The 17,456-nt window shown below is 39.3% G+C and overlaps 1 protein-coding gene across 2 annotated transcripts in view; it reads left to right on the top strand.

Moving 5' to 3' along the window:
• The window catches only part of REV1 (REV1 DNA directed polymerase), a 93,066-nt gene that overhangs the window by 889 nt on the left and 74,721 nt on the right, over positions 1-17,456 (top strand). The gene's annotated exons all lie outside the window — the stretch shown is intronic.

Consider the following 17,456-nt stretch of genomic DNA (forward strand, 5'->3'; position numbering starts at 1 on the left):
GAAACAAGTCAACCCAAGTATAGACGGAAAGGGACGTTTCCTTATGTAGTTCGCTGCTCTTACTACCTAAACCCAGCTGGTAAAGAAGTACCTTAATAGATCACTCCTTAATTGATTCCCCTTTATTTTAAAAAAGAATTGGAGATGGTATAAGTCTACTCTTTCTTCCACGTCTGCTCAAGTCACGTACAGAGTAGAAATGGCATCATTTAGGTAACAATATGGACCGGCACATACCATGAAAGGACTTGCAACTATTAAGGGCTTTATGGAACTGTTCTTAATTCTGCGTATGAGCCTGGTCTCTCTGATCTCTCCACTTCAGCCTTGGAGAAATAGCCATTTCCTCTGTAGGTAGGGTAGGACATAGCATAACCTTGGTTCTTCCTATGGCATGCACAGTAACCCATCTTATGGGTAGTACTGTTAATTCCCTCTTTTCCAAACTTCCCGTCTCTGCTTTCCGGTAGTCTTTTCTTAGCCGGTGCAAATGCTGCTAGCGTGTTCTCTCCCTATACTTCCTATGCTGGACGACGCAAGCTCACCCAAAGTTCCTGTTCCAGGAATCCTTTTCCGTCTATGAGGATATCTTCCATTCAGTACTTAGGCTATTTATTTGCCACTTTTGGTTATCTTTTCATCCACATACTGTTTTTCTGAGACTGTCTTATAGGTCTTGAGGGCAGAGTCTGAACTGAACTTGTCTTTCGTGGTAGAACTTTTCACCTGTCTTATGGTAAACAATATATATTTAAGATTTTTTCGTAAACAATACGTATTTAACATTTAACTTGGAAATCACTATTTTAGGATAAATTTCGAGTAGAAAATAATTTTTTAAAAATAATGTGCTTGAATATGGAAGATCATTTCTTCTCACCTCTAACTTCAAAACTCAAATTCTATGTAAGAGAAAGAAACCCTGTCCTCACCAGGAACCACCTAGTCGTGAATAAATTAGGAATGCTTCATATAATACACATTTGATAGTCCTTTCTTTGATGGCTGCTATAGTAGAAAGACAAGAACTTCAGAGTTAGACGTGGATTTAAATTCTGCTCTGTCCATTATTAGCTGTGTGACCTTGGACAACTCAAAATTTTAAGATCTGATATTTTTCCTCGTAGAAAAGGTCTCATTCCCACCTTGGGTAGCTGAAGATTAAACGTAAGGCATCTAGTGAGTCCCTGGTACATGATGATGCTTAGTACATACATATTCCCTTTGGAATGCCTCTTTATTGAAATTTACACTCTAGAGTGAACCAGGATGTGCTGGAGACAAAGCAAGAGAAGAAAGCTAATCAAAAGAGGTGATACATACCTCTTCTTGTCTCCAAATAAATAAACAAGCCCTAAACTAAATAGCGGTAAAGGTCTTTCAACTTCTCAAGAATGTATGTGGGCCGGCCCGGTGGCTCAGGCGGTTGGAGCTCCGTGCTCCTAACTCCGAAGGCAGCCGGTTTGATTCCCACATAGGCCAGTGGGCTCTCAACCACAAGGTTGCCAGTTCGATTCCTTGACTCCCGCAAGGGATGGTGGGCTGCACCCCCTGCAACTAGCAACGGCAACTGGACCTGGAGCTGAGCTGCGCCCTCCACAACTAAGACTGAAAGGACAACAACTTGAATCTGAATGGCACCCTCCACAACTAAGATTGAAGTAACAACAACTTGATTTGGAAAAAAGTCCTGGAAGTACACACTATTCCCCAATAAAGTCCTAAAAAAAAAAAAAGTATGAGTGTGTGGTGTATTATATATCATAGACTATATTAAACAGGACATTTATAAATGAAGGAAATACCTTTTAATCTTCTTTTCCTCCTGGAATAGCACCAACTGAAGCATTAACATGGATATTAAAAAAGAAGAATCTGATTTTCAAGTCAGCAATGGGGGATGAAGGGAGGAGGAATATAAAAAAAGTCTTTTTTTAGAGATAGTTAGGTTTCGTGTTCTTTTAGTATCTCATCTACGTATAATCTGTACGTGAATCCTAGTCTAAGGTCCAGTGTCTCTTCCTTACACTGTTGCAACAGTGCCCTCCCTGCTATCCCTGTTTTTGCACCCTCTCTCACTAATCCCCCGCATAATAATCGGAGTGATCTTTTAAAAGTTATAAATCCATTTTCTTGCTCAAAATCCTCCCCAAGCTTCCTATAACTCTTGGAATTGAATCAGAACTTTTTACCACAGCCCATCAGGGCATTACATGATTTGGCAGCTGCCAGTTGTACCCTTACCTCCTCCCACATGACTCCATCACTCTGCCTCAGGCCTATGGTTCTTCTGCTGTTTCTTGAACAAACCAAACTTCCTACCATAGAGGTGTTACCCTTGCTGTGCTTTTAGCTGGGCCACCCCTCCTCCTAGTTTTCTTGCCTTTGTATCTTCTGTTTGCTGCTCAGATGTCATCACCTCAGGTGGGACTCCCCTGATCCCTAAAATAGAAGCCAGCCCCTCCCTTTGTCACCTTCTGCTGTTTTCATTTTGCTTTATTTTTCTCCATAGCATTATTATACTACGTAAAGATACAGTATTCACTTTTTAATCGATTTTTTCCATTAGATTTGTTTGCTCCAAGGCCTCTTCCCCCACTAAAGGGCAGAGGCCTCCTCTAACTTGTTCATGGCTCTGTCTCCAATGCTTAGAACTGTGCCTGGCACATAGTAGGTTCTCAGTAAAACTTGTTAAATAAATGAATGGTGTAGTTGATTTAAACACTGGTTCAGGAATCCGAATCCTGGCTCCTTCCATTTACTGATTATGTAGTCTTAGACATTAACCAAAAATTAATGTCTTTTGGTGCCTCAGTTTGTTCATCTGTAAGATGGGGATAATAATAATATCAACCTCATAGGTGTATGGTGAGTAATAATTGAGTTGATATATGTAAAGTGCTTAGCACCAGGTTATTATATAGTTTTTAAAAACAATGTTTGGAATTAGCTTGGAGTGTCTCTTAAGATTTTTTGTTTTTGTATGAGATAAAAATGTAATTATTGAATTTTATATTTATTACTTTTGCTAAATTGTTTTAGCTACCAAAGTTATACTTACGGAACTCTTTTTTAAAATAAATACAGTTTGTGGAAGTCTGGAACAGATTACAAAATCAACTGCTGAGAATGATGACCAGTATTTGGTCTTAGTGTGTAAGTCAGCCTTTTTATTCTTAGATCTGTGGAAGATGCTACGAGTGATTATCTCAACAGCTGCCCACCAGAGTGGCTTTTATATATTTCCCTTTGAAGTTCAGCTGGAGATATGATTGTGGTGATGAAAGGACTTGCTAGAGGCTGAAAACAGGAGGATCCTTGAAGATCCAGTTGAAGTATGAGTCTTGTATTTGGGAAAGGAAAGATGTTTTGTCATCTTCAGTGTGTTCAATTTCTGCCTTTCATTATAGGTCTCCCCCACCCACCCCCACCCCAGTTGCATTTGGTTATTAATTAGAGCTTATAGTAAACCCCTGTGCTTCATATCTTCTTTTTCCTTTCTCTTATTTTCGTAATGTGATTTTGTTTTTTTCTCTAGCATTTCCAGAAATAGAGGGGAAAGAATTGATGGGGACAAGCAATTTAGTAATAATTGTTACTTTGAGCTAGTGCACCTTGAATTCTTAAAAATTAAGATTGTGCTTTTGGTAATTATGCTTGCATCAAACCAGTTATTTTTACTCAGTCCTCTTCTCTTTAGTAAAATGCCTCTTTGTAGGAACATTGTTTCATTATGTTTTATTTCTAAGTTTGAACCTCAGCCAATAGGATCCTAATCTTTGGGCCTTAAAAAACGTAAAAAATCAAAACACTGCCCTTCTGTGTAACATTTGTTCCAAAATTTCATAATAATTGTTAAATTATTAAATATTTACAGTGTGTCAGGCTCTTTGCTAAGTGCAGTGTCTCATTTAATATTCACAAGCACCTCGTAAAGTAGGCACAGTTATAAAGAAACACATTTAGAGAGATGATATGGCTTGGCCAGGTCACACAGGTAAGAAAGGAGCCAGGATTTCAGTCTACTTTGATGTGGTTCCATAACCCAAGGTCATAACCACTGCTATGAGGCACCTAAAAACAAGGTTTGTGTTTGGAAACTTACCAGTTATTTTATCACATTATTTGTGGTGTTCCTCTTAACTATTGGCAGTTTCATCATCGTTTGTGGCTAAGTTTTTTGGATTTAAGCACTATACTATTTATAAGTGTGAAACATTTTAATAGGCTGATGATATGCACAGTCCTTTATTTTTTTCTCATTAAAAATAAGTCAAAGCATTGTGTATCATGGTAGGTCAGCTTTGTAAATAGTTTGAAAAGGTTTTGCAGGGGGCCGGCCCGGTGGCTCAGGCGGTTAGAGCTCCGTGCTCCTAACTCCGAAGGCTGCCGGTTTGATTCCCACATGGGCCAGTGGGCTCTCAACCACAAGGTTGCCAGTTCGATTCCTCGACTCCCGCAAGGGATGGTGGGCAGCGCCCCCTGCAACTAAAATTGAACCCGGCACCTTGAGCTGAGCTGCCACTGATGGCTCCCGGATGGCTCAGTTGGTTGGAACACGTCCTCTCAACCACAAGTTGCCGGTTCGACTCCTGCAAGGGATGGTGGGCTGTGCCCCCTGCAACTAGCAACGGCAGCTGGACCTGGAGCTGAGTTGTGCCCTCCACAACTAAGACTGAAAGGACAACAACTTGACTTGGAAAAAAGTCCTGGAAGTACACACTGTTCCCCAATAAAGTCCTGTTCCCTTTCCCCAATAAAATCTTTAAAAAAAAAAAAAAAAGGTTTTGCATATAATTATGTGATACATCAGATTTAAGAAAACATGAATGTTTTTAAATTTGCTTAAGGCTAAAATAAATTTTAGGTAGCATGTACATACTTAATAAAAATTAGTGATGTATTTCTGCTGATTATGGAGCAAATCTTTGCTAGCTCTGTTTTTAATAAGGAGGGACACATTAGAACATTTTTGCACCATCGTAAGCTTATTGATTTTTGACATCTACTTGAGAGACTTAAAATTTGAAAAATGTCTAAATTATGAGTTGTTGACTTCCACCACAAGTAGATTCAGAGTGCTGGTGCTAGAATGAAACTTACAGATTCTGTAGACCATACCTTTATATTTTCCTGGAGGAAAATGAGAAGTCATTTTATAGGAGTCATTCACCTGATAAAAAGGAGTCATTCACCTGATAAAGAGGAGAAATAGGACTAGAACCTAATGGGTTTTTTTGGTTTTGTCTTTTACTGTAAGGCCATGTTTTTTTCTGCTACATTAATAAACTGCTCCCTTTGTCACCCACAGAAAGATCAGTGTGTGCTTAGTATCTTATGTTCAAGAGGGTAGAAAATTGAGCAGTCTATTGTTGTAAATTTGTGATTTAAAATCTTGAGGGTTTTTTCTTAATCACTGGCTTTAAAATAATAGAAAAAAACTCTTCCATAGTGCATTTAGAAATTATGCTTTCTCATGTAGGCAGGTAGCTGCCTTAGGCACAAAAGGTGGTTTGAGAAATCTTTTAAAGACAAGTCTGGTTTCTTGGCTTTAAGCTAGAATTGAAAGATTAGTTAGGAATACGCAAGAAGTCAGTTGTGATGTGAATAGTTTTTATTTGAACCCAATATCTGAGTAACCAAAATGTTGCTTATTGACTTCAGTCATTCCTGGTCATAGCCAAGGCTAAAATGAGCTTTTCGTAGGTTTAATCGGAAAATACCTGAATCTTTCATTTTCTAAACTCTGTTTCTCCAGTTGAGATTAATAAGAATGGACTTAATATATTTTTATCATTTAGGCATTAGTCTTAATTACGTAATTGAAATTATGATTTAGATTTCCTTGTTTTTTAAAATGGTTTTCCTCAAAGTTTTTATAAATTTTATTGGGACATATTGGGGCATTTTGGGGTGTATTTCTCCAGGGCCAAATCAGCTCAAAGTCCAGTTGCCGTTTTCAATCTTTAGTTGCAGGGGGCACAGCCCACCATCCTATGGGGGGAATTGAACAGCAACCTTGTTGTTGAGAGCTCGCGCCAACAACCAACTGAGCCATCCGGCCGCCCCTCCAGAAGCTCAGCGGCAGCTCGTTTTCTTCAATCTAGTTGTGGAGGGCGCAGCTCACTGGCCCATGGGGGAATCGAACTGGTGACCCTGTTGTTCGGCACTCTAACCAACTGAGCCATCTGGCCGCCGCAATAAGCTCTATTTCTTGATCTATTGGCTCTTTATTTTAAGCCTTTTTATAAATTTAAGCTGGACATTCCTGAATTTTAAAAATATTTTAACAATTTATTCTTTAATATTTTTGACAGCATAACTAAAAAATTCCTTTCCTTTTTGCGTTATCCCTTAAAAAGTGCTTTTACTCAGCTTTTTCTCATTCAGTTTCCCTAAGAGTCCTGAGGAAAGAAGTAGGGCACTATATCCTGTTTTATAGCTGCAATGCAATTCTGGCACCAAATACCCAGAGTTCAGCAAGGTATCACAGGTTAAGGGCACAGTCCACAAGACTCCCCTCATTTCACATACCGGTCGTGTGCTCCAGGATTTCCAGGCCGCCTGCACTTCTGACCAACTGGCTGCAAATTTGGGAGTTCCCAGTACCCCCTCAGGATTCATAATTCACTGGAAGAAGGACTCACAGAACTCAGGAAAGTACTGCACTTGCAGTTAATGGTTTTATTGTGAAAGATACAAAGCAGGACCAACCAAATCAAGAGATACATAGAGAGAAGCCTGGGAGGGTCCCATACATGGAACTTTGTTCTCATCCTCTCGCCACATTGACATATGACTACCAGGAAAGCTCACCCAACCAAGCCTTAGTATCCAGAGTTTTTATTGGAGTTTTATCACATAGGCATGGTTGAGTTCAGCCTGCAGCCCCCTTCCTCTTCCAGGAGGTCCGGCCGTTATGCAGCTCAAACAAAGCCCCAACTCTCTAGTCACATAATTGGCCTTTCTATCATGATCCAGCCCGACCTGAAACTAGGAACTCACTGGGAATCACCTATTAATATAAAAGATGTGGTCCCAGTGTCCCACCACGAATGTCAGAGACATTCCTAAGAGTTGTGAAATTCTAAGCATCTGTAGTCTCCCTCCCAGGAACCAGGGCCAAAGGCCATCCAAGTTCTTTATTATACAGCAATAGCTGAAGAAGGAGATTTGCCCAGTTTGTGACAGTTGAAGCTAGAACACATCTTTGTAGTAGTAGCCTAGTGATCTCCATTATACTGAAAATTGGAACGGGTTACTGTGCATACAGAAGGATTGCCTTCTATTGAAAATCTAACTTTTTAAAAAAATTGATACAGTAGTATTTAAAACCTGGCTAATGTTGGTTTGAGCCAAATACATAAATTGTGTTGTAGGTAGGGATACATACTTTTTGGTATTTTAAAAGTTCTATAATTTTGACTGAAAAGTTTTGTTTTGGAGTATTTCTTTTGGAATTGGGAATTTTAGACAGGTTATTTATTACTCATACTGCTAAGTGAAAGGAATTCTAAACCTATGAAGTGAGACTTGTTGGTGAGGTCGGTGCATTGATAATGTATTTGTTAGAATTGTAAACTATTTTAGTAACTTAGTTGCCGTTTTTAATTTTAGCACTTGAAGTTATTAGCTCTAGTTCAAGTTTACAATGTTGCAGGTGTAGGTTAATGTTCTTTTGCATATTGTTTATGTCCAACAGGAAAATCTTATTTCTCATTGTTACATAAAAGTTACCTTACTTTCTCTTGGAACTCACTGAATGTTTCTCAGAAATAGAATCTATTAGTTAAAGCATAGAGAGCTAAATAAACTGTTAACATTGAAAAGGATTTCTAGTGTCTTTTGAAGAATGTAGCATCTCCTTAGAATGTCATATCATCTTAGAAAGTAGGGTTTTGTTGTTGTTTTTAATACATGCTAGGGAGTTCTTGGCATGAAGCAAGGGGAAAGAGGCCAGAAAGTAAAACAGTGGCAGTTTCTTAAACTTTCCACTCCCTTTGTTTTCATTTGCAGTTACATTTAATACTAGGATTTGTGAGGAGAGATTTGTGAAAGATGGAACTGATAGCTCTAGAAAGGAGTGAGTTTGACCATGTTTCTGAATTGCAGTTCCGCAGAGGGATTTTTCATTGTGTGTCACTGTGTGGGCCGGCTTACCTTGTGAGTTCAGAGAGCTAATGCATATGTGGCTAGGGCACACAGACGGCGAGGACTTCTGGGAGAGACTTCAGATCGGAGTGGAGCCAGAACGTCTGCTTCCACAGCCGTCCCATTCCTCACCATTTATGTACACAGATTTACACTTCCTTTCCAAACTTTTTACAAAGGAAGGCTCAAACTTCTTAGTAAGATATTCATGGCCTTCTGTTATTTCATCAACTACCTTATTAGTTCCTCTATCACTGTCTGGCTATGTGTCCAAAATACCAGTCAATCCCAAATCTTCCCTTAAACATCTATCTTTTGTTTTGTTTTTGATCATGCATTTTCCTTTTTCGTGAAATCTCCCTCTGACCCCTCTCTGCCCATTAAAATCCTACTCATTGTTCTCAGCTTAGATGCACCTCTTCAGTGAAGCCTTTTTGGATATCTTCTCCAATAGGAGATTTACTGCTATTTTCTTTGTGGATTTATTGCATTTTATCAGTGCCCCTAATGTAGGCTCCTGTATTGTAGTTTTATTATTGCAAATCTTTTTTCTCTGATAACTTTGAATTGTGGTTTATACTTACTTTTCTCACCTTTAAAACTGCAAATTACAGTGAATACTCAGTGAATGTGGAGTAAAGTATTAGATCATACCTGGAACTGGGGAAAAAGGGATGGGAGGCAGGACATGAGAGATCATGTCACCTGTCATCGAATCAGAACCTTCAAAGGGTTCTGATTTGGTCCTACTGTAAAATTTGGAGTTGCATTTGGTCCTACTGTAAAATTCTTTCTACTTAGCGTACATTGTAGCAATAGTTTTTCTACTTACATACTCTGACATTACCTGTGCACTTGTATACTGGTTTTTGTTCTCACTTCCCACTCGAGATACATTACAGGTAAAATCAGTGGTTATCAAAGTATGTGCCTCACACCAGCGACATCATTACCTGGTGTGGGGACAGAGCCAGGAGTGCAGTTTCCAGGCTCTCGGCCTCACGTGGAAAGGTGCTGGCTCAGGTAGTAAATGGCCATCAGCTGTGATTGGATGGCCATCAACTGTGGCTAGTTGGCCGTCAGCTGTAACCAGTGAGCCACTGGCCACTAATATAACTGCCGTGGCTACGCTAGCAGCAGATGGTGGCTGAGCTAGCAAGCGCGGATTGCAGTTAGCAAGTGGGGTTGGTTGGCAGGCAGAAAAGCGGACGGTGGATGCGGATTGTGTGGATCCTACTTTCTGTGTCCTGCCCGGCCGCCAGCAAGACTGGGGTGAAGGAAGACCCCTTGTTGGGGTACTGGTGGATGTTTGCTCCCTGTGTCTCCAACCCAGCTGCTAGCAAGAATATAGTGGTATGACTCCCGTCTGTGGCTCCATTGGTGTTCCTTTTTGGCCTCACCATGTCCTGCGTTCTTATGTGGGGAGCGGGAGCCGAGACCCTGCATGACACCCTGCATGACACCTGGGAACTTTGTAGAAATGCGGATTCCTGGCCCCACTCCAAAGCTACTGAGTGGGAAGCTTGGGAGTTGGAGCCCAGTAGTCTCCATTTTGACAGGCCCTCCACGTGATTCTGATGCCTCTTAAAGTAGAGAACCACTGCTCGGGACGTAGACAGTCCCCTCTTCTTTGACATTACCTTCTTTATTCTCCAGCTGACTGAATTCTGTTCCTACAACTAAGCTCTACAGTGGTCTTTGGAATCCTTTGTTTACTGAAACCTCGAACTTTTCTACTGATAATATTTTGGCTTTCCTGTGAGAGTATACCACTGCTCCTTAGTGAAGCCCACTGCTTTTTACTCCCTCCTTCTGTAGTCTTTTTTTATCATGTCATTTCCAGAACATTCTTTCTGTTTTCCTTTGTAGCTTAATCCTTAGATTTGGGCATGCTGATTTAAGGGTGAATGTAAGTAAAAATGCGTGATAAGCAACTAGGGCCACGTGGATTGGAGGTCAGAAAGTCAGAGAAATTGAGGGAAGGTATTTGGAGACCAGTTAATTTTGCTGCTTGCTTGAAAACCAAAGAAGGCAGTTTGTTGTACTTTATTAAAACAGTGTCTTTGTTTTTTCCCTTTCCCTTCTATGGAAATCGGTGACTATAGGGAAGCAAATTATTGGAAGGTCTCCTTCAGCTTGTATTCAAATTGATAATATGCTAAGGTCTGGCTGCCTGCTGCTTGAAACAGTTAAAAATCAAGAGACATGTTTGGTGGAAAGAAAAGTAGGTTTATTAAGAATGCCGGCATTCTGGGAAGATGGTAGATTCCTGTCCAAAGGCCACCCCTCCCTTCCTAGAATGGGCAGAAGATTTTATAGGGACATAAGAAGAACAAAGGAAAGGGGGAGTCGGTCAGGCAGGTGCGAGGGCTGACATGCTTCCTGGGGTCTGGTCTGTTTTAAGATAATACAGTGAATGGTACCTCGGTTTTCGAACGTAATCCATGAAGTCTGAAACATTCGAAAACAGCCAACAGCTAGGCCACAGGATCTTGCACTCAGCGGAAGCCGTGTGACATGTTCGACTTCTGAGTCATGTATGAAAAGCGAAGCATTTACTTCCGGGTTTACAGCGTTCATAAACCAAAATGTTCGTCGACGGAGATGTTCGAAAACTGGGGTACCACGGTATTATCTCTGGACTCCAACTTGACTCAGTCACTGGGGCCTGGGGCTTTATGTGTATTCTAGTGTATGGGTGCCTGAGGATTAAGAAATTGCCCTTTCCAGGGTAGGATTTTAAATGGATTAACAAGGTTTGTATAGCCTTGAGAAAGGGAACAAAACAGAGTTCTTCAGTTAATCAGTGAGGGGAGAAACAGAGGAAATAGCTGAATATCAGGGCGATCTAACTGCAAACTAGCTAGGTTTAATTACTAAACCTAGGTGGCTAGATGGCAGGCTATGCAGTGAGTTAAACTGCAAACTAGCTAAGTCTAATTGCATTATTGATTTACCGAATTTCACCCTTACAAAATGACTAGTTTTGTTAAAGCGATCATCTTTTTTTATTTTTATTGTTATGAATAATAACCAAGAGAGAGAAAATTCTGTTACATTGAATTGTTTGGAATAGAAACTTTCCTTTTAATAAGATCATCCTCAGACTGGGACATTACAAATATTTGTTACGCATTTTCAGTTTTAATATATCCAAATCCAAGTGTTTTCTTACACATCTTATTGTTTATCTCTTTTTAAAATATATAGTTTATTTAAGAATTGACTCTAAATCATAATGTTAAAATGCTGAAGTGTGCTTACATTCTTACAGTCTAAGCTGCTGTAACAGAGAATTCAGAACACAGTGATGCAAGCAGTAATGTTTTCTCTCGTAATAGTAGGCAGGCAGTCCACACTGGGGGAGTGACTGTCCCCTCCCCCCGTTTTAGGTCATTTAGGGTCCCAGGTTTCTTCTGTTTGCTAAGCTGTCCCTTAGGGTCTTGTCCTCATTCTCATGGTTTGAGCCAAATTACCTCTCAGCTGCGTTCCAGAAAAAGAAGTGAACAACTTTTTTTAAGAATATGGAACAGATTTTTGTATGCATTACTCTACTCATGAGCACTCCTGATTTTAAAGAAGCTTAAGAAATATAATCTCTAATTGGCAACCTGCTCCCTTCTAAGAGGGGTGGGAGAGGTGTTTTATTACTAAAAGAAAGAAAGGGAGAATCAGTACTGGAGGAGAGTTGTCATTCTGTCACTCCATATTTTGGGAATTCCAAGACCACCCTCACTTGTGACACCAACTGCAAGTTTGGGGATTCCTCAAGACCACCCTCAACTTTAGTAAATAACTAGAAGGACTCAGAACTTTTGAAGCTGTTGTACTCATAATTACGATTTATTACATTGAAAGGATGCAGGTTAAAACCAGCCAAGGGAAAAGATGCATGGGGCACACGGCAGAGTTCCATGTGTGGAACTCAATTGTCCTCTCCCATTTGAGTCTGGTACAGTGCTAACTAATGGCAACAAGTGACAAGATGTACAGAGTATTGCCAACCAGGGAAGTTCACCCAACACTTAGTGTCCAGAGTTTTTATTGGAGTTTGGCCATATAGATATAGTTAACTTCTCATGTGGTTGACCATTAGTCTCCAACCTCTGAGGACCTTGATAGTGCATGGCTGGCATAAATCACATTGTTAGACTATCTGAGAGGCTCCTAGCTCCTAGATAAACAAAGACATTTATCAGTGAGGATGTTCCAAGGGCTTAGAGATCACCTAGACCTCTGAGTAAGATTAATTCTTTACAGCCACATCTGTAGATAAGCATATCTTGTTTTTTGAAAGTATAGACAGAGTTGCATAATATGTGTGCTTTTCCTTTTACAAGCCCCTTTTAAAAAAATGCATAGATACATAGAATCATATACGTTTTAAAACGAGAGATTAGAATTTATCAGTTCCAACTCTGTCCACAAATGAAAGAACTAAGATCTGACTGCTTGTGCCTTGAACCAGTTAGTAACAAAGCTGGTACTGTCTCTGGGTCTTTACTTCTCGAGTATGGACTACTTGGGGTCTAGATGGAACCAGTTTATAGGGCATTATTTTCTTCCTTCGTCCTTCTGTCACATTCATGACGACTACTGTGTCTGACCCTGACAGGTGTTAGCTTCCCCAGTGAAGAAGCATCTGAATTGTATTAGGCTGTTTCAATTAAATAGCAGTGTTCTTACTCACTTTTCGACAGTTTATTGTATTGAAAGCATTGTTAATTTCTCCCTTGAAGACTTGGAGAGGTAGTTTGTAAAGGATAATTGTGACTGTGTACCACAAACCAGCAGTGCAGCCTTATCAAGCGTTTTGACCTTCTCACCCTAGAAGGCAACTGTGTGCAAAATAACCAGTACGTGGCCTACCTGCTGCTTCCGCAGATGTGCTGTGAAGATAGGTAGTTGTAAAGACCCCTGTGAAAAATAAAGCACTATGGAAATGTAAGATACTACTAGGGGTGTGTTTAAGTTTAAAGAATTTAAATTTAAATGTTAAAAATTTAAGGAATTTTAAGGAGAAAAATAGAAAGTATCAGTCAATAGGTGAACTTTTTCAAAGATGGTGGGAATGTGGGTAATTTTCCCCTTCCCTGTTCTGTTTCCTGAGTTTTCTCCTTTTTCTACAGTAAACGTGCTTTTATAAATAGAGCAGGAAATACTGTTTTTGAAGAGGAACACCTAGCAAGACTGAATGAACACTGGCAGCATGACAGAGCAGTGTATAAACACAGATCAGTAACTGGAAGATAATAGAGAATGTTTCAAGGAAAGGTAGACCAGACTCACTCCTAGAAAAGCTTATGTGTCTAAGCGTATAATGCGTTGTTTAGAGAATGCCGTATATATTATAGCCACTTTTATTGTATGGATTAAAGTTCTTTGAATGCTGTGTTTATTTGGTGTTGATCAAGATGATTTGTAATATAGTGCAGGAAGTATTTCCTCTTTTTTACCTCAGTACACTTCTACTGAATATATTTCACTTCATAAAATAATCTTTTTGGGTAGATTTTCATCTTGGGGGCTCATTGGTCTTTTTTTATTAGTTTCAGGAATTATTTCGTTGTAGCAGGAAAAATGGGTAATAGGAAAATGTGTCAGGATACTGATGGTGAAGAAACCATGTTAAAATAAATTTTAAAAAATATTAAGGGTTCTCTTAGGTTAGGAATAATATCTGGTTTAAATATCTTGCACGTGTGTGTATTTATATATATATTTAAATACATGAAATACAGTTCTTTTTTAAATTTTTTATTGGGGAATATTGATGAACAAAGGGTTTTTTCAGGACCCATCAGTTCCAAGTCAAGTCATTGTTTTTCAGTCTAGCTGTGGAGGGCACAGCTCACTGGCTCATGTGGGAATCGAACCATACACGTTGGTGTTATGAGCACTGGGCTCTAACCAACTGAGCCAGCCGGCTGCTCTGAAATACAGTTCTTTAGGATAATAAATACACAGCTTTTGTATTTATCTTCGAATGTAAACCGTCATCTTGGTTTATCCCTAAAAGTGAATATGTGCTAAAGACTAGAGCCAGTAGTTGTGCTTCTTGGCAACTGTTACAAGGACTTCATTTCCTTCACCTGTGTCTGATTTTTGTTTTTGTTTTAAATAGCTTGGTGAGGGTCTTTTCAAAGTCAGACGTGACTGCGGTGTGTGGATGGGGCTGGAAGAAGGTTCTATGAGTACTTCCCTGGGTTATGAAACTCGAGAATCTCTGTTGTGCCCTGAGGACTTCAGCAGTCTGGGGACTGTCACCTTAGGCAGTGATGGTCTCTGTGGTGGCATCAAAACAGCTGTATTTTCATATCTAAATGTTATATAACAAGCTGTTTATCTGGTGTTACAGCCTTTTCCATTTAAGGACAAACAAGAGCACTTTAGGGCAGGCATTGTCCATCTCAGTAGCAACTGTGCCAGTACTTCATTTACTTTGTCACTTATAAGGATAATACTCCGTCTACCTCTGCCTTCCCCTCCAAGAAAAAAAAAATCCTAGATACTTCTGTACAGGCATTGCCCACATTCCCAGTCTTTGAAAAAATTCACCTGTTGACTGATACTTTCTATTTTCCTCCCTTCAGTAAAATTTTTAACATGTAAATTTAAATTCTTTAAACTTAAACCCACCCCTAGTGGTATCTTACATTTCCATAGTGCTTTATTTTTCAAAGGGATCTTCACAGCACATCTGCGGAAGAAGCAGGTAGGCCAAGTACCAGTTATGTTGCACACAGCTGCCTTCTAGGGTGAAAAGGCCAAAATGCTTGATAAGGCTGCATGGCTGGGTTGTGATTCACAATCACATTTATCCTATACAAACGATGCCTCCATGTTTCTAGGGGAAGCAGCCTCTCCCAGGTCCATACTCCCAACTGAACGGCCCAGGTGCCCCTTCCCTGTAGCTCTCCAGTTGGTCTCTGTGGTCCCGGCTGCCTGTGGAGTGTTTCCAGTGCCAAAAGTCTTTTTTTCCTCCTTCTTCTTCTTTTTAAAATTTGTCTTACTAAAAAAATTTTATTGTGGTAAAATTCGTATAAACATAAAATACTATTTTAACCATTTTTAATCACATAGTTCAATAGTGTTAAGTACATTCCCTGTTGTGCAACCAATCTCCAGAGCTTTTTCATCTTGTAAAACTGAAACTCTGTACCCATTAAACAACTCCTTATTTCCCCCTCCCCCAGCCCCTGGCAACCACCATTCTACTTTCTGTATCTATGAATGTAACTACTCTAGGTACCTAATATAATAAGTAGAATCATGCAGTATTTGTCTTTTTGTGACTGGTTATTTCACTTAGCAAGATGTCCTCAGGGTTCATCCTTGTTGCAGGGTCTGGCAGAATTTCTTTTTAAGGCTGAAAATAATACCATTGTATGTACCAGGGTGCCAAAAAAATGGATACAAGGGGACGCTTTGGTCAACGTTGCTCAAGCAGTAGTTCACCATAATCAGAAGTGTCTGGACGCTGATAGTAACCACTTTGAGCACCTCTTGTAATTGCAGAAGTCAAAAGTGACTTGCATTCATCTTTTGTTATCAGTATATACTGAGTATTAAGAATTCTAATAGTTTTTTCCTTTCTTAAAATGTTTATATATTTTTTTTGGTACCGTCTGTACATACCACATTTTTCTTACTCATTCATCCATTACTGGACACTTGGGTTGATTCCACATTTTGGCTGTTGTGAATAATCCTGCTATTAACATGAATTCTAGAATCTGTTGTCAGTTCTTTTGGGTATATACCATAGTGGAATTGCTGGATCATATGATAATTCTATTTGTAATTTTTTAAGGAACTATTACACCAATTTCCATAGTGGCCGCACCATTTTACGTTCCTACCAACAGTGCACAAGGCTTCTAATTTTTTCACATCCTTGCTGATGTTTGATATTTTCTGTTTTCTTGATAGTAGCCCTCCTAATGGGTGTGAGGTGGTATCTCATTGTGGTTTCCATTTGCATTTCCCTGATCTTAGTGATATTGAGCATCTTGTCATGTGCTTATTGGCCATTTGTATGTCTTTAGAGGAATCTATTCAGATCCTCTGACCATTTTTTAAATTTTGTTGTTTTTTATTGTTGAGTTGTAGGCTTTCTTTATATATTCTGGGTATTAATCCCTTATCAGATAGATGGTTTTCAAATATTTTCTCCCCTTCTGTGGGTTGCTTTTTTACTTAGTTGATTGTGTCCTTTTGATGCATAGAAGTTTTAATTTTGATGCAGTCTTATCTGTTTTTCCTTCTGTTGCCTATACTTTTGATGTCATATCCAAGAAATTACTGTCAAATCCAATGTCATGAAGATTTTCTCCTATGTTTTCTTCTAAGAGTTTTATAATTTTAGGTCTTACATTAGGTCTTTGATCCATTTTGAGTTACTTTTTGTGTATCATGTAAGGCAAGGGTTCAGCTTCATTCCTTTGCATGTGGACATACAGTTTTCCCAGAGTCATTTATTGAAAAGACTGTTCTTTTCCCTCATTGAATGGTTTTGGCGAAGTCCTTTTAAATACACATGTCCCTGGGATGAAACATACCTTAAGCCAGTTATTAACCAGTTCCTTAATTGTTAGTAAGTGCCTTAGCAGAAAATTGACAGCTAACTAAGGTAAAGAACAAGACAATGAAGAAGAAAAGTGGTGTTGAGTAGCAGCAATATGGGAGGGAGCCAAAGGCAAACGTTTTAGTTCACCCTTGCCTATTGATGGTCTGGGTGGCCGCAGGCTGCTTTCTTTGCATTCATGTCATATTCATGAATAATTATACTACTGTAATATGCACATTCATTCATTTGTTGCATGTTCATTTGTATGTAACAATTCATTTTGCAACTGTTTCTTAAGTAACTGAAGATAAACTCATACATGTAGATCTGACTACCGTAATGAGACTGAACAAAAGCCACTTAAAGTCATGTTCATTACTTAATAGTATACTTTATAGAGTTACAAATGTGTAACCAACAGATTAACACTGATAAATGTTTATTTAAGGGCGTTTTCTAGATATGTAGTGGGAATTGAGTGGTGTGTGATGAACTGTTTGGAACCTTCTAATGTGAATAATTCTTGAGGAAATAGATGAAATACTGCTTTGCATGAAAGTGATTGCTCCTTGTGATTAACATCATTCCATGGGTAGATATTAAAATCCGTAAATAATCAGTAAAAAGAAACAATGGAAGTTCTTTTTAGTGGTATTTTGATGAGCCTCTTTTTTTTTTTTCCCCCTTCTTCCACCTCCCCCCGCCACTCCAGTTCAAGCTGTTGTTAGTCTAGTTG

This window comes from Rhinolophus ferrumequinum, chromosome 13 (assembly GCF_004115265.2).
Source record: "Rhinolophus ferrumequinum isolate MPI-CBG mRhiFer1 chromosome 13, mRhiFer1_v1.p, whole genome shotgun sequence".
NCBI lineage: Eukaryota > Metazoa > Chordata > Mammalia > Chiroptera > Rhinolophidae > Rhinolophus > Rhinolophus ferrumequinum.